Source organism: Vulpes vulpes, chromosome 2 (genome assembly GCF_048418805.1).
Source record: "Vulpes vulpes isolate BD-2025 chromosome 2, VulVul3, whole genome shotgun sequence".
Classification (NCBI taxonomy): Eukaryota; Metazoa; Chordata; class Mammalia; order Carnivora; family Canidae; genus Vulpes; species Vulpes vulpes.
This window is the reverse complement of record NC_132781.1, coordinates 8399940-8414137: the sequence shown is the minus strand read 5'-3', so window position 1 is coordinate 8414137 and position 14198 is coordinate 8399940. Positions and strand designations below refer to the sequence as shown.

Genomic DNA, 14198 nt, shown 5'->3' with positions numbered 1-14198 from the left:
CCAGTTTGCTCATTGAATAGGGCGCAATGATCATTAAATGAGGGAATAAGGATAACACTTCTATGCACCTGGCGACTCTAAAGGTTACTGTCAAGGTGTTGTGGCCGGTGGCGTTTGCGGTGCCTTAGGAGGAACTTTACAAAAAACGTGTGGGTGCAATGCCATGGAAAATCACTATGATTTTATTAGAGATGGAAAACAGTCCTTTTTACCTCATGTAGAAAGTGCATCTTGGAATAACGGCAGGTAATATAAAAGAGTCCTTTGCTTTCTCCCCAAGGTGGAGGCCAACAAGGTTTTGGGTTCCATCAAAGATGGCAACTGTCAAGAATGTACAGGAGGCTTAAGGTAGCTCACAGAAATGAGGGGAAAATATTCAGTTCCTATCGGAAGAAGAAGGTATAGCATACAGCTTGGGGTTGGGAGCCGTGTACCCCTGGTTTGGAGATCCGCTTGCTTTGAAACTGCCTGGCTGCATTACTTTGAACGAATTTCCTAACCTCCCTGGGCCTCAGTTCCCCACTATAAAATGAGGATGATAAAATAGCATGCATTTGGGGCAAGGGTTCTGTGAGTAAGCTCTCGGCAAGTATCAATTACCAAGGGGTATGTCTTTGTTTCTCTTTCGAAATCCGTCCTTCCCCATGACACAACGGGGAAGCAATGCCCAAAGTATGTCATGTCTTGGATTTCAAGCCAACTCACTGAAATCGAGTAAAGATGAGGAAAGAGAAGTTTCTGTTTGTGCTCCAATGTCCTCATCACTCACCACATAGTTCTGCTGATGGGAAAGAGAGGCTGCCGGAAGGAAGCAGAAGTTCATCAAGGGCTGGCAAAATATTAATCTGGAAGCTCACGGATGGGCAGTGATGCGGGCTCTCCGGCAGCAGGCGTCCCCTTCATGGTCATGCTACCTGTGGGCTGGACGAGCCCACCACCCCGCCCTTGCAAGGGGGCGGGGGGCACTCACCGTGACGCACCACTCATCCTCTGTTCTAGATCTACCTCCACTTTACTTTCTGAGACACGAGGCCAGGAGGGGAATGGAGAGACAGAAAGGGAGCAGCAGAGTTCAGCAAGAAGCACAGGTACAGGTCTGAATGAATGGAACTCCTCCCTCTCGACAAGGTGCATTTCTCCCCCTGAGTGGTGGGTGGGTTTAACTCTGACCATGCATTGGAATCGCAGAGGAAGGGGCTCCTGGGTGGCTCAGTCGGCGAAGCATCCGCCTTGGGCTCAGGTCATGGGCCCAGGTTCTGGGACAGAGTCCCACATGGGGCTCTCTGCTCAGTGGGGAGTCTGCTTCTCCCTCTCCCTCTGCCTGCCGCTCCCCCTACCTGTGCTCTCTGGCTCTCTTTCTCTCTCTGTCAAATAAAAAATAAATAAAATCTTAAAAAAAAAAAAAAAAAAGACGGAGGAAGCTTTACAAAGTTGTGCTGGGACTCTACCCCCATTGGTTATGATTCACTTTCGTTCTGGGGTGAGCCTTGTATGGGGGTATTTTTAAATAGCTCCTCAGTGATTCTGATGTGTACCCAGGCTTGAGAACCTTTGTCCCACTTGGAAAACCCCGCTGAAAGTGTCCCTACTGCTCTCTTACTTTGCTCGGTGTGTTTGATCAGCCACAAAGCTGCTCATTCTAGGGTACACATTAGGGTTACCCGAGGAGTTTGTCAAAATGAGGATCGCCAGGACCTGCCCCCAGAATTTCTGATTTATTTGAAGTGGGGTGCAGGTATCCAAAATATCCCTCCACAAGCTTACGCTTTCATCCATACAAGACTATTCACACCCACACAATCTGTAATAGTCAAGATTGGAGACAAGCCAAATGTTTATCTAGAAGAGGTACGTTAAATAACGTTTAGTCCATTCTCAACCTGGAATACTATGCATCCGTGAAAAGGGATGAGAAAGATCTCTCTGATTGCACTGATTTGAAAGATCTCAGGGAAACATATAAAGAAAAAAAAGAAACAGAGTAGCTATGATAGGAAGGGGGAAAAAATCAAAAATATACTTTCATGTTTGTCTCTGCATAAAGGAAGATGGGAAGAATATGTAAATCATGAAAATGGTGACTAGAGACTTTTTATACTTTCTTAGTAACTGAACTATCTAAATTACTTATTTTTTTAAAATAAAATTCTTAAAAAGTCCCTCCGGTGATTCTAATGAGTCCTCAGATTCGAAGACTTTTTTCCAGGGCAGGAGTCAGCAAATTACAACCTGTAGACAAAACCCAGCCTGCTCCCCGTATTTCTTTCTTTCTTTCTTTCTTTCTTTCTTTCTTTCTTTCTTTCTTTTTTTTTTTTTTTTTTGCAGCCAATTTTTATTTGGGAATGATTTTTGACTTTCAAAATTATTGAGAAAATGGCTCAGTAATTCCTTGTATGTCCTACACCCAGTTATTCCCCTATTATTACCAACTACTGAAAATTATTATCAACTTAAGGCCTACTTCAAATCTCCTCAGTTTCCCCTAAAGAGTTTTTTGTGGTCCAGGATCCTGTCTAGGATCTCACATTATATGTATAGTCATCGTGTCTCCTTAGATTCCTCTTGGCTGTGATAATTTCTCAGATGAACTTTCTCTGGTTTTGACCTTATCAGTTTTTTTGTTTGTTTGTATGTTGTTTGTTTGTCTCAAAGTAGGCTCCATGCCCAGGGTGGAATGCAATGCTGGACTCCATCTCATGACTCTGAGATCAAGACTCAGCTTAGATCAAGAGTCAGTGCTTAACCAACTGAGCCACCCTGGTGCCCCAGTGACCTTGACAGTTTTAAGGAACACAGGTCCAGCATTTTGCTGGATGTCCCTCAGTTGGGGTCTGTCTGGTTTTTTTTCTTTTTCATGATTAGACTGGGATAATGTGTTTTGGAGAGGCAGCGCACAGACGTAAAATGCCATTCTCATCAGATCATTTCCAGGGCACATGCAATCCACAAGATTTATCACTGTTGATGTTCATCTGGATCACCTGACTGAGGCAGGTTTTGCCAGGTTTGTCCACCGAGAAGTTAGTGTTTTTCTGCTCCCTGTCTATACTGTACTCTTTGGAAGAAAGTCACCATGCACAGCCCACACCTCAGATGCAATAGCTACATAAGTTGTTTGGAATTTTCTCCGGTTCTTTGGAGATTTACCTATCCATTTTTTCATTCAATTGCTTCTTAGGGTCATACACACACACACACACACACACACACACACACAGATATATATATATATAATTTAATTTTCTTGCTCAACCAGCTTTCAGTTGGTTTCTGTATCCTTTTAACATACTCCCATCATTGCAGGGTGTCTGTGTTGTTGTTGTTGTTGTTGTTGCTTTGTTTTTTGAACATTTTCTCACATTCTCGCACTATAGGATATTCCAGGGTCATTTTGTATATTTCCTGTTCCCGGAAGAATTAGCCATTTCTCCAAAGATCCTTGGGTTGTTTTGTTTGTTTGTTTGTTTGTTTGTTTGTTTGTTTGTTTTCTCTATAGAAGATCATGGGCACTAGGTGTACTCATTGCTTCTGAGGAGTCGTGACTTTTCGATTCTCTCAGCTGACAGAACAAGGAGACATATGTATGTATACCCACCTGTGCCTACACATGTGTCTACAAATATCTCTATGTGTAATTATCTGTGTCTATGTGAGGCTAACTATGAGTTCATACTGATGTCGTTAATGCATTACCCCATGGATACTTCTCGCCTCCTCTTCTTACTTATTTATTTATAATATCCCTTTCCAACAATAAAAAGCCAGATCCCACCATTCTCCATCCATCAACTTAATTGTCCAATTCTGGCCTACGTGCATAATGGCTTAACTCATATGCCAATAGTCTTGCAAACTTGACTCATTTCAAAGTTAAATAGATCAGCACTTGTTCCCCCAGCTTCATTCATTTATGTGCTTACATAATTAAAAATTAAAAAATTTTTTTTAAAAATTCTTTTGTTGCATGCTACATTCCACCTGGGGATTCCTCCAAATGCTTGAGTGATTTTTAAAAATTTGTATAGTCTACTTTCTGTGCTATAAAGTTCCATGGGTTCTGATAATTGTTTGGTTCTTATACCCATCATTACAGTATCAAACAGAACAATTTCAGCACCCTAAAAAATTCCCCATGTTCCACCTCTTCAACTATCCGTCCCATCTGAACTGCTGGGAAGCACTCATCTATTTATCATCTCTATAGTTTTGTCTTTTCCAGAATGCCATATCATTGGAATCTTACACTTTGTAGCTTTTTCAGACTGTCTTCTTTCACTTAACAATATGCATTTGATTTATCCATGTCCTTTGATGGCTTGATGGCTCATTTCTTTTTTATTGCTGAATAATATTCCATTTTATGAATATACCACAGTTTATTTATCCATTTACCTATAAAGGACGTCTAAGTTGTTTCCAGTTTGGGGCAATTATGAATAAAATTGCTATGCATAAGCAGATTTCTGTGTGGGCATAAGTTTCCAGACAAGTTGGGTAAGTGCCTGGAAGTGTGATCGCTGAATTGTAGGGTAAGACGATGTTTAGTTTCATCAGAAACTAATTGTCTTCCAAAGAGGCTGTATCATTTTGCAATCCCACCAGGAACAAATGAGAGTCCCTGCTGATCTGCATCCTTGCCAAAAGTTGGTATAGTCAGGTTTTGGATTTTAGTTATGTTAATAGATATGAAGAAAAAAATTGTTTCAATTCATTCTTTCATTCATGTTGTTTTATCATTCTTTGATGATACATTGAGTATCTTTTCATGTGCTGAGTTGCCATCCAAATGCCTTCTTTGGTGAAGTTCTGTTCATATCTTTTACTCATTAATTGGGTTATTTTCTTTTTTTTGAGTTTTTAAAAAAATATTTATTCATTTATTTGAGAGAGAGAGAGAGAGGGCATGAGTAGGGGAGGGGCAGAGAGAGAAGGAAAGAAGGAATCTTAAGCAGATTCCACACTGAGTGTAGAGCCCAACACAGGGCTTGATCTCACAACCCTGAGATCACGACCTGAGCTGAAACCAAAAGTTAGCTACTTAACTGACTCTAACACCCAGGCATTCCTCTTATTGTTGAGTTATAAGAGTTCTTTGTATATCTTTATAGAAGTCTTTTATTAGATGAGTGTTTTGCAAGTATTTTCTTCCAGTCTATAGCTTATCATTTTATTCTCTTAATGATGTCTTTTGCATAGCAGAAGTTCTCAATTTTAATAAAGTCTGCCAACAATTCCTTGCTTCCATGGACTGTGGTGTTAATGTTTTATCTAAGAACTTATCACCAAACCCAAGGTCATGAAGATTTTCTCCTATGTTTTCTTCAAGAGTTAATTTTTGTGTAGGGTGCAAGACCCGTGTTTAGGTTCTTCTGTTTTGTATAAGGGTGTCTACTGTTCTAGCACCATTTGTTGAAGAGACTATCCTTTCTCCACTGAATTGCCTTTGCTCCCTTGTCAAAGATCAATTGACTGTATTCCTAGGAGTCTTTTTCTCAGCTCTGTATTCTGTTCCATTGATTTAATCTATTCTTCTGCTAATACCACACTGGCTTGATGACTAGCCTTTTGGTAAACCTTCTAAATCTGATAGTATGAATCCTCCAACTGTGTCTTTCTTTGTCAGTATACTGTTGCCTAATTGAGACCCTTTGTTTTTTCATATAAACTTTATAATCAGTTTATTAATATCTACAAAATACTTTGCTGAGATTTGGATTGGAATGGTGGTGAATCTACAGATCAAGTTAGGAAGAATTGATAACAATATTGAGTCTTCTAGTCCATGAATATGGTATATCTCTCTATTTATTTAAATCTTTGATTTTTTTTCCCCACCAGTGGTTTTGTTTTGTTTTGTTTTCCTGTTGTTTTTATAAATAACATTTCATTGGTCCATAGTCATGCTATTCATTTATGTATTGTCTGTGGTTGCTTTTATGCTATAATGTCAGACATGAGTAGCTGCAACAGAAACTATAACTCACAAAGCCTAAACTTTCTTTCTTGCCCATTCCAGAAAAAGTTTTCTGATCCCTGATGCAGAGTTGCTGAGCATCTTTCTACCAACACTTCTCTCAATTATCTTTCTTTTTGTTGGCTTTGGGAAAGAAGACATCATCCAAAAAGGAATAAGGGCATCTTGAACTTCAGCAATGGGTTAAAAATTCTCCCTTTCAGGCAGTGAACAGAGGACTAATAGAAACCTTTATTATCAAAGTTTTGTGAGTTGAGTTTAGAAGTATATTATATATGAGTTTGCTTATGATTATATATGAGTTTGCTTACTTATTATATATGAGTTTAGAAGTAGATTATATATGAGTTTGCTGTTGGCCTACCAATATCTTAGTGCCCATCATAGCACATGAAACATGAGAGATTCTTAATAAATGTTTGATGGATGAATGAAGTAAGAAGTGAATGACGTGTGACAAAAAAATTCTCTGGGCTCTGCTGAAGTGCAGAAGAAGCATCTCAGGAGCTATGAAACTGGGATAAATGGAACAGATGCACGAACCATGTAGCTAGCAGCAGATATATATATATATTAAAAGAATGACCTTTTGTCTCCCAGGAAAGCAAACAGATAACATGAACACTGGTTTCTACCCTTAACAAATGCAGTCTCCTTTTTTAAAAGATTTTATTTATTTATTCATAAGGGACACACAGAGAGAGGCAGAGACATAGGCAGAGGGAGAAGCAGGCTCCCTGTGGAGAGCCTGATGTAGGACTTGATGCCAAGACCCCGGGATCACGCCCTGAGTCCAAGGCAGATGCTCAACTACTGAGCCACTCAGGCATCCCAGCAAAGGCAGTCTTAAATTGAGTCTGTACCAGTACCAAAGCAATAGGGAGAAAAATGTCTATTATGTATTATCATGCTCCAGGCATCATGATAGGGTCTTTACACATATTATTTCCAAACCATACAATAGTTACAAAGTAGCCAGCCCTTAGTGATCCAATATTAAAGATCAGCAAACTAAGAATCAGAGAGCAAAGTGACTCTTTCAAGATCTCTTCATGTTGAAGTAGTAGAGACAAACTAACTGGGGGAGGAGGTGTAAAGGAATCTTGATCCACATTCAGCCACATTCAGTGCAAGTACCAGCAAAGAGCACAATATGCTTAGAGCTCCCTGCTATCCTACAGTTAGTATCTCTAGATGCCAACTCCAGGGATCTCAAAGGCATGTCATAGACATAAAGAAACCAGCAGACATATTTCTATGCCCGTGAAAGTCCATCCTTACTCCTACTTTGTTTTTGTGTGTGTGTGTGTGTGTGTGTGTTTTAAATATTTTATTTATTTAGCACAAGTGAGAGAAGTGGCAGAGGGAGAAGAAGAAGCAGACTCCCTGCTGAGCAGGAAGCCTGATGGGGGCTCGATCCCAGGACCCCTGGATCATAACCTGAGCTGAAGGCAGATGCTTAACCAACTGAGCCACCCAAGCGCCCCTCTACTCGTAGTTTGTTAATCAATTAATTGGTCAACTGAGGGAGTCACTTCCAGCTGAGCACACAGCTCTCTGTAGCAGGCACTGAATGAACATTGGCAAAGGGAGAAACCTACTTCCTGCCCACAGGAGCTCATGTTCTCCTTGGGAGTCTAGCACGCATGTGCACATACCATCACCAGGAGAGTCAATGAATATATTAAAAAGCACATTTAGACAAGTGATCATAAGCACATGGATTTATATATCTGGGCATTGACTCAGTATGATTCAGCTGCAGGGAACTCAAACTCTCCAGTCATTTGTGCATACATTTATACAACAAATCCTCAACAGTACCTGATTTACACTGTCCAGTTAATCATCTAAACATCAAAAACAAACAGACAAAACTCTAGCATTTTTATCATACTTTATAGTTTACGTAGACCTTCCAAATATATTTCCTACCTTCAAGGTACCTAGTACAGGAATTATTATTGTACCCATCTCAAATCTTTCTATATTGAGGTTCGGGTAAGTGACATGATTTGTCCAAGGCCACAGCTAGTAAGGCAAGGCCTGTCCACTAGCCTACCTACAGTTCCCTCCACCACCCTCAGGTCCCCAGATCTTCAATGTGCTCATCTTTTCTCTCCATCCGTATGAAATCCACAGTTCCCTGTGCGCTGAGCATGCAATGATGAGGGTCTCCTTCTCCTCTCCTGGAGCTTCAAAACTAAATGGCCTCTCCTAGAGGGGCTTGGTAATTTCTTCTCCAGTGACCAGCAAAATGAGGTAGCTCCCAGTCCAAGAACCAGAGCTGATTTAGTCCAGCTTTCACCTGTGGAGCATCTGCAAACTCTTGTTGTCTCAGCCTAGCTGCTTTGTTACCCCCAGCATGAAAAAGCATATAGGCTCAGCAGACAACTTGCCATGCAATGGCCAAGGCATTTTCCATGGATCCCTCTCTCTTTTTAAAATATTTTATTTATTTATTTATGAGAGACACGCAGAGAGAGGCAGAGACATAGGTAGAAGGAGAAGCAGGCTCCATGCAGGGAGCCTGATGAAGAACTTGATCCCCAGAACCCGGGATCATGCCCTGAGCTGAAGGCAGATGCTCAACCACTGAACCACCTGGGTGTCCCTTCCATGGATCTCTTAACACAAGGCAAGTGAATCTGGTTCAACTTGAAAGCTCTGTGCCCCCCACCCACTGCCTCACCCATCCCCAAGGAACACACAAACCAGCTCCTCTGTTCTCATCCTCCCACACCCCTGTGGCCCTCCAGTGTCTTCCAAACCAGAGAGAGACCTACCACTTCCAGGGGGTAAACAAGGAAGTGGAAGATGGAAATTGGAGTAGACTCCCTAAAAGAACCAATGGACAATCTTTCCATACCTTCCTTCAACACTAAGCAGTAGCTAAGCACCAAGCCGTACTCCAAGCCGTACGGAACAGGAGCTTGTATTGACAGAGCAGCTTTTGGCGTCTCATGACAGGTTGGCCAGGGTCCTTCCCCAGAGGGGAATATTTTGCTGTGAGTAAATCTCAAGGAATGGCCTCATCCAACCTCCCACCTCAGAGGAATCAGAACTGACAGGCAAATTCCCAGTAACCAGAGAAAAGCAACAAGGCTGAAGGGTGACCGAGGGTTTCCTGAGCTTTTGTTGAAGGCCACAGGTATTCACAAACTCTTGTCGCTCTTTACTCAAGATGTCATGGATGCTTTCTGAAAGGCAGGCTGGAGTGCAAGAAGATGAAATGGATGAACCGTTCTGAGGATAGGCAGCGATTATGACCCAAGCCCCCAGGACCCTGAGGCTGCCATCCAGCCACTCATCTAATGCCGCTTGTCTTGCAATCCAAAGGACAGACATGCGGTACAGATAACAAGTCAGAAACTGGACAGAGCCAGCAAATGCTCTGAAATGTGTTCTCCGCAATGGGAGTGGGCTCCCCTCCGTCCACTGGGCTCAATGCAGGGAAGGGCTTATTGCATCTTGTGCACTGCAGTATCCCTGACACCAAGCACAGTGCCTGGCACATAGTCGGTGACCCATACATCTTTACTGAATGACTGAGACTCTCCGCACCTTCTCTATCCTGGAGCTAAGTCTGTGCACCGACACCAAGCAAAATCAACTCCATTTCAGTGGGCACTAAACCCGTGACTCTGGCCACTTACTTCTGCTGCACTGACGTGGGTGTAACTACAGAACTTGGGCCAACATGGTCAGAAGAAGGAATCCGAGTGAGGAGGGGTCTGGCGAGGATGGAGGGAGGGACGGGGAGCAGTCACTGAGCTCAGAGCTTCACGCCTTCTGGACTGGAGGCACCAGACTGCTGATGCATGAGAGGCAGTCAGACTCAGAAGATTCCCTGCAGGAAGGAAGGGTCTTGAGCCATCCTAAAGCAAGCGATTCGTCCCTTGATTCAAGATCCAAGATGAGTCACTCTAAGCAGTAACTTGTGAGACACTCAGAAGTGATCGAGTAGATTCTTCCTCCAGAAGCTCTTGGGAGGAATCGTGATTTTATGAGAAGTATTAGAATGACTGTGGTTGCTACTACTCTTACTGCTACGATTTTCTTGTCTGACTCACAATGTTTCCCTTTGGCTTAAACTTCTTCTTGGATCTGCCCAGGAGATCATTCAGGAAGAGCGACCAGCACTCTCTCCCCCAGCCCTCAGATTTGTTTGAAGAGATCTGCATGAATCTGGAGAGAGAGAGAGAGACGGATCTCGGTCCCAAGGTTGGGCAGAGCTACTGCAGCTGCAAGGTTATAGGCCCATAAATAAAGTTTATGGTTAAACTGGCCTGACCTGGCTTTGCCCCTAGGTACAGAAGCAGTATCTTGTCATTAGTATGCAGAACACATCAGCCTAATGTCTGCTCATTTGTTCTCAAGCCACTCTGCTCTATAAATCTTTTGGCGAGGGCAGAGTGGGGGGGGGTGGGTTGCAGGGGGCAAAGAGAGGGGTAGACGGAGAAAGGGTCAGGGGAGGGAGGGGTGCGGGCTGCTCCGAGTTGAGTTTCACGACTAAACTCCAACAGGCCCGCCGCTAGTTCATTTGCTTAGTAGAGGGGCAAGTCACAAGTCACATAAAATAAAGTATTTTGTTTCTCCCGTGATAGGTGAAGCAGTAGGAGGCTGTGGGAAATCTAACTGGTAGGATGCGACCCTTTCCTTAATTCTGCAAGTTCCAAAAACAAGGTCAAGGTTATATAGCATAGGATTTTACCTAAAAGGCAGAGTCCTCTGCTTCTTGGGTTGGTTATTTTTGTCTCTGCCTTTGCTTTGTTTTGGGTTTGGGGTTTTTTGGTTGTTGTTGCTGGTTTTGGGGTTTTTTTGTTTGTTTGTTTGTTTTGGTGGTGTTGTTGTGTGGGGTTTTTTTTTTTTTTTTTTTTTTTGCCTTCTAAGGAAAGGACTGGATTTCACTCACCCAGACCCCGTGGAGGGGAGCCCTTAGGGAATCAGAGGGGGCAGTTTTCATATTTCCATCCTGCAGGCTAGGGAGCTGCTGGGTGTGAGGGCTCAGCTCTTGGTCACCTCTGCAGAGGGCTACCCAAGAATGAAACAAGGGCGAACAGGCACGTAGGAGAGCTGACCTTGGAAACCTCCCTGAACTAGAAGTTATTGAGAATTGATTGCATTTCCTGAAGGTGAGAGTTTCTTCTTTGCTGGGGTAACGTCCAGAGCAGAATAAATCCTGACCCTGGCAGTGTCCTGCCTGGGGACTCTGGTGAGGGGCACTGGGGAGTGAGGGGGAGAGGTGGGTCTGGGAGCAAGGCTGGCCTGATATTTGTTGCCTCAGGGCTTTCCAACTTCCCTGGGGCAGCAAGCAAGAGGACTTCTCACCTTCAGCCTCCATGCAGGCACAAAGAACCATCCATGGCACATTGGCAAGGGGTTGCAGGAATCATGCAGAGCCATAAATGGCTCGTGTCAGAGAGACATGGTGGCCTGGAAGAGCAGAAAGCCAGAGAAGAGGGCTCGGCCCACATCGTGTAGACTGCCCAGCCCCCAACATTGTTCTCTGCTGAAAGATGGTTAAAATTAACCCAGAGTAGCCTTGAAGGGGAAGTCAGGAGCAGGATCCTGCAGTCCTGGGGTCTGAGGGGAGGAGGGGGCAGGCCCGCTGGTCCCAGGCTAGCTCTCCAATCCTTGATGATGGCACCCCAGGGCCAGAGGACATAGAGGGTGGCTGCTGAAGGTTTGTATTCAACTCTCAAGCCCTTCATTTATTATTATTATTTTTTATTTTTTAAGTAGATCATGCAACTCCCGATCTCAGGGTTGTGAGTCCAAGCCCCACATTAGGCATAGAGCTGCCATAAGCCCTTTATTGTACTGTATTTTTAAAAAGGATTCTATTTATTTATTTGTCATTAGTATGCAGAACACACAGGGAAAGGACGTGTGCACGCGTGAGCAGAGGGAGAGGCAGAGAATCTCAAGCAGATTCCCACTGAGCATGAAGCCCAATGAGGGGCTTGATCTCACAACCCCAAGATCGTGACCTCAGCCAAATCCAAGAGTCTGATGCTCAACCGACTGAGCCACCCAGGCGCCTGAGGCCCTCTATTTTTATTTATTTATTTATTTATTTATTTATTTATTTATTTATTTATTTATTTTTATTTTTATTTTTATTTTTATTTTTATTTTTATTTTTATTTTTATTTCTTTTAGGCCCTTTATTTTAAAACCAGTTTCTAGCCTCACTCTGGAGTTTCTCAACTGCTGCACTATTTACATTTGGGGCCAGATCACGGTGTGTGTGCAAATGTGTGTGACCTTGTGTGTCTGTGCACTGGGGGTTGCTCAGCAGCATCCCTGGCTTTCACCTACGACAAGATGCCAGCAGCATCCCTCACCCAGTTGTGACAACCAGGAAGTATCTCTGGGCATTGCCACATGCTCCCTGGGGGCAAGATCATCCAAGGGTGAGAATCACTGCCTGTGTCTCTTTTGCCTCCTCCACTCAATGCCATCAACCTGACCCTGCTAGCTGCCTAAGGGCTTTCTCTGGACGGGCAGGAGGAATTGAGCCCCAGGGGACATAGTGAGGGAGGAAATCAAATAAGGATGCCCAAGGTCCTGACCTTAGGGAATTCTGTTGACCCAAAGCACCTTTAAACTCATCCTTTAGAACATAGACCAGAGAGAGACAAGCCATATGGCTCTTCAGGTAGAGCTGTCAGATTTAGCAACAGGGACAAAAAGGATGCAATTTTTTAGTATAAGTATACCCCCAGGTTGGATTTGGGATATATTTACACTATTTTGTGTGTGTGTGTGGGGGGGGTGTATCTGGAATTCAGATTTACCTGGGGATCCTGTGTCTTATTTGGCAACACTATCTTCAGGTGGTGGTTCTCACATATGGAAAAAGCTCAGAGAGATGTTCTCACAGTGCAGAAATCTTCCATTTTCTTGGAGCAGGATTTGACCTGTAATTGAGAACAGAAAAAAAGGCCCCTGAATCCCACTGACGCGCTCTCAGAATTCAGGCTGGACTGGAAGACTAGAGAGTGTCTGCATGTCCCTGTGTGAAAAAGTGGCCTCTGCTCCCCACTGGTGGTCCTATATGCACACCCAACCTGGAGAATCTTTCCCTGGACCTGGCTGCAGAGAGGAAACGTGACTGCGGGCGGGCGAGTCTCCGCCCGGCTCTCTCTGGAAGGGGGAGACGTGGCTATTTCATAAACCCACACACAACAGGCACATTTCCTGCTGGAGCTGGGGAGGCAGGGGGACTCTTCACTGGTCTTTTCCTCTGCCATCAATCTTTTTCCTCTTTCAAGGAGAGGCACCATTACTCATGGGCCAACAAACTGAACAGAGGGGAGGAGGGCCAGGGGCAGAAGAGGAGACCTGACTGGTAGGTGTTGGATCTGACAATCCAGGGGAGGAGGGAATCCCAACAGGACCAGACAAAGCTGACCAGGAGCCAGAGAGTTTCAGGGGATTAGATATGGGGGGAGGAGGGGATGGGAAGTCACAGGTGCTTATGCAGATCCTTCAGGGCCATTGGAACCTCTCCATCTGTATCTGTGTCGGAAGGAAGGACGGTGCTGTGGCCCGGTTGGGGTTCAGTTCAGTCTTGACCTGCCTGACTCACTTTCCCACGCACATCCCTGTCTCTTCATTTGTCAAATGAGGGGCCAGATCCAAATGATTTTTTTTTTTAAGATTTTATTGATTTATTCATGAGAGACACAGAAAGAGAGGCAGAGACAGGCAGAGGGAGAAGCAGGCTCCCCGAGGGGACCCCGATGTGGGACTCGATCCCAGGACCCCAGGATCATGCCATGAGCCGAAGGCAGACACTCAACCACTGAGCCACCCAGGAGTCCCTATTGATCCAAACGATTCCCTTGGATTATTGCTTTTCCTTCCATTCTCCACATGCTACAAGCTTAGGGAATTCTGCTGCTTACCTCCTTTCATGAAAATCTGAAGCCCTGAGAAACCCTAGGGAGCCCCTGAGCCCCATGATTTTCTTTGAAGGTGATGCAAAGGGACACCACGTCCAACAAGACGTCTCCTCCAGGACAGCATAACCTGAGGGAAGCAGGTAACTTCTGTGACTCCGCTATACCCACCTGTAAAATGGGGGAGTAAGGCCTGCAGTTCGTCTACTGAGACAACGAATGAGATAGGTGTTAGGGCAGCATTTTCAAAAATAAAACAGCTCCACACACTTCATACCTAATAGCACACACGTGTGTGGCAGACACGCACACGC

The 14198-nt window shown here is 44.1% G+C and overlaps 1 long non-coding RNA gene across 1 annotated transcript; it reads left to right on the top strand.

The window, feature by feature from the left end:
• The first annotated feature begins 1025 nt into the window (after positions 1–1025).
• Positions 1026–10264, top strand: LOC140597694 (uncharacterized). Its single transcript, XR_011999546.1, has 2 exons — positions 1026–1128; positions 9159–10264. It is a non-coding gene; the product is annotated as an uncharacterized lncRNA (long non-coding RNA).
• Positions 10265–14198: the final 3934 nt, after the last annotated feature.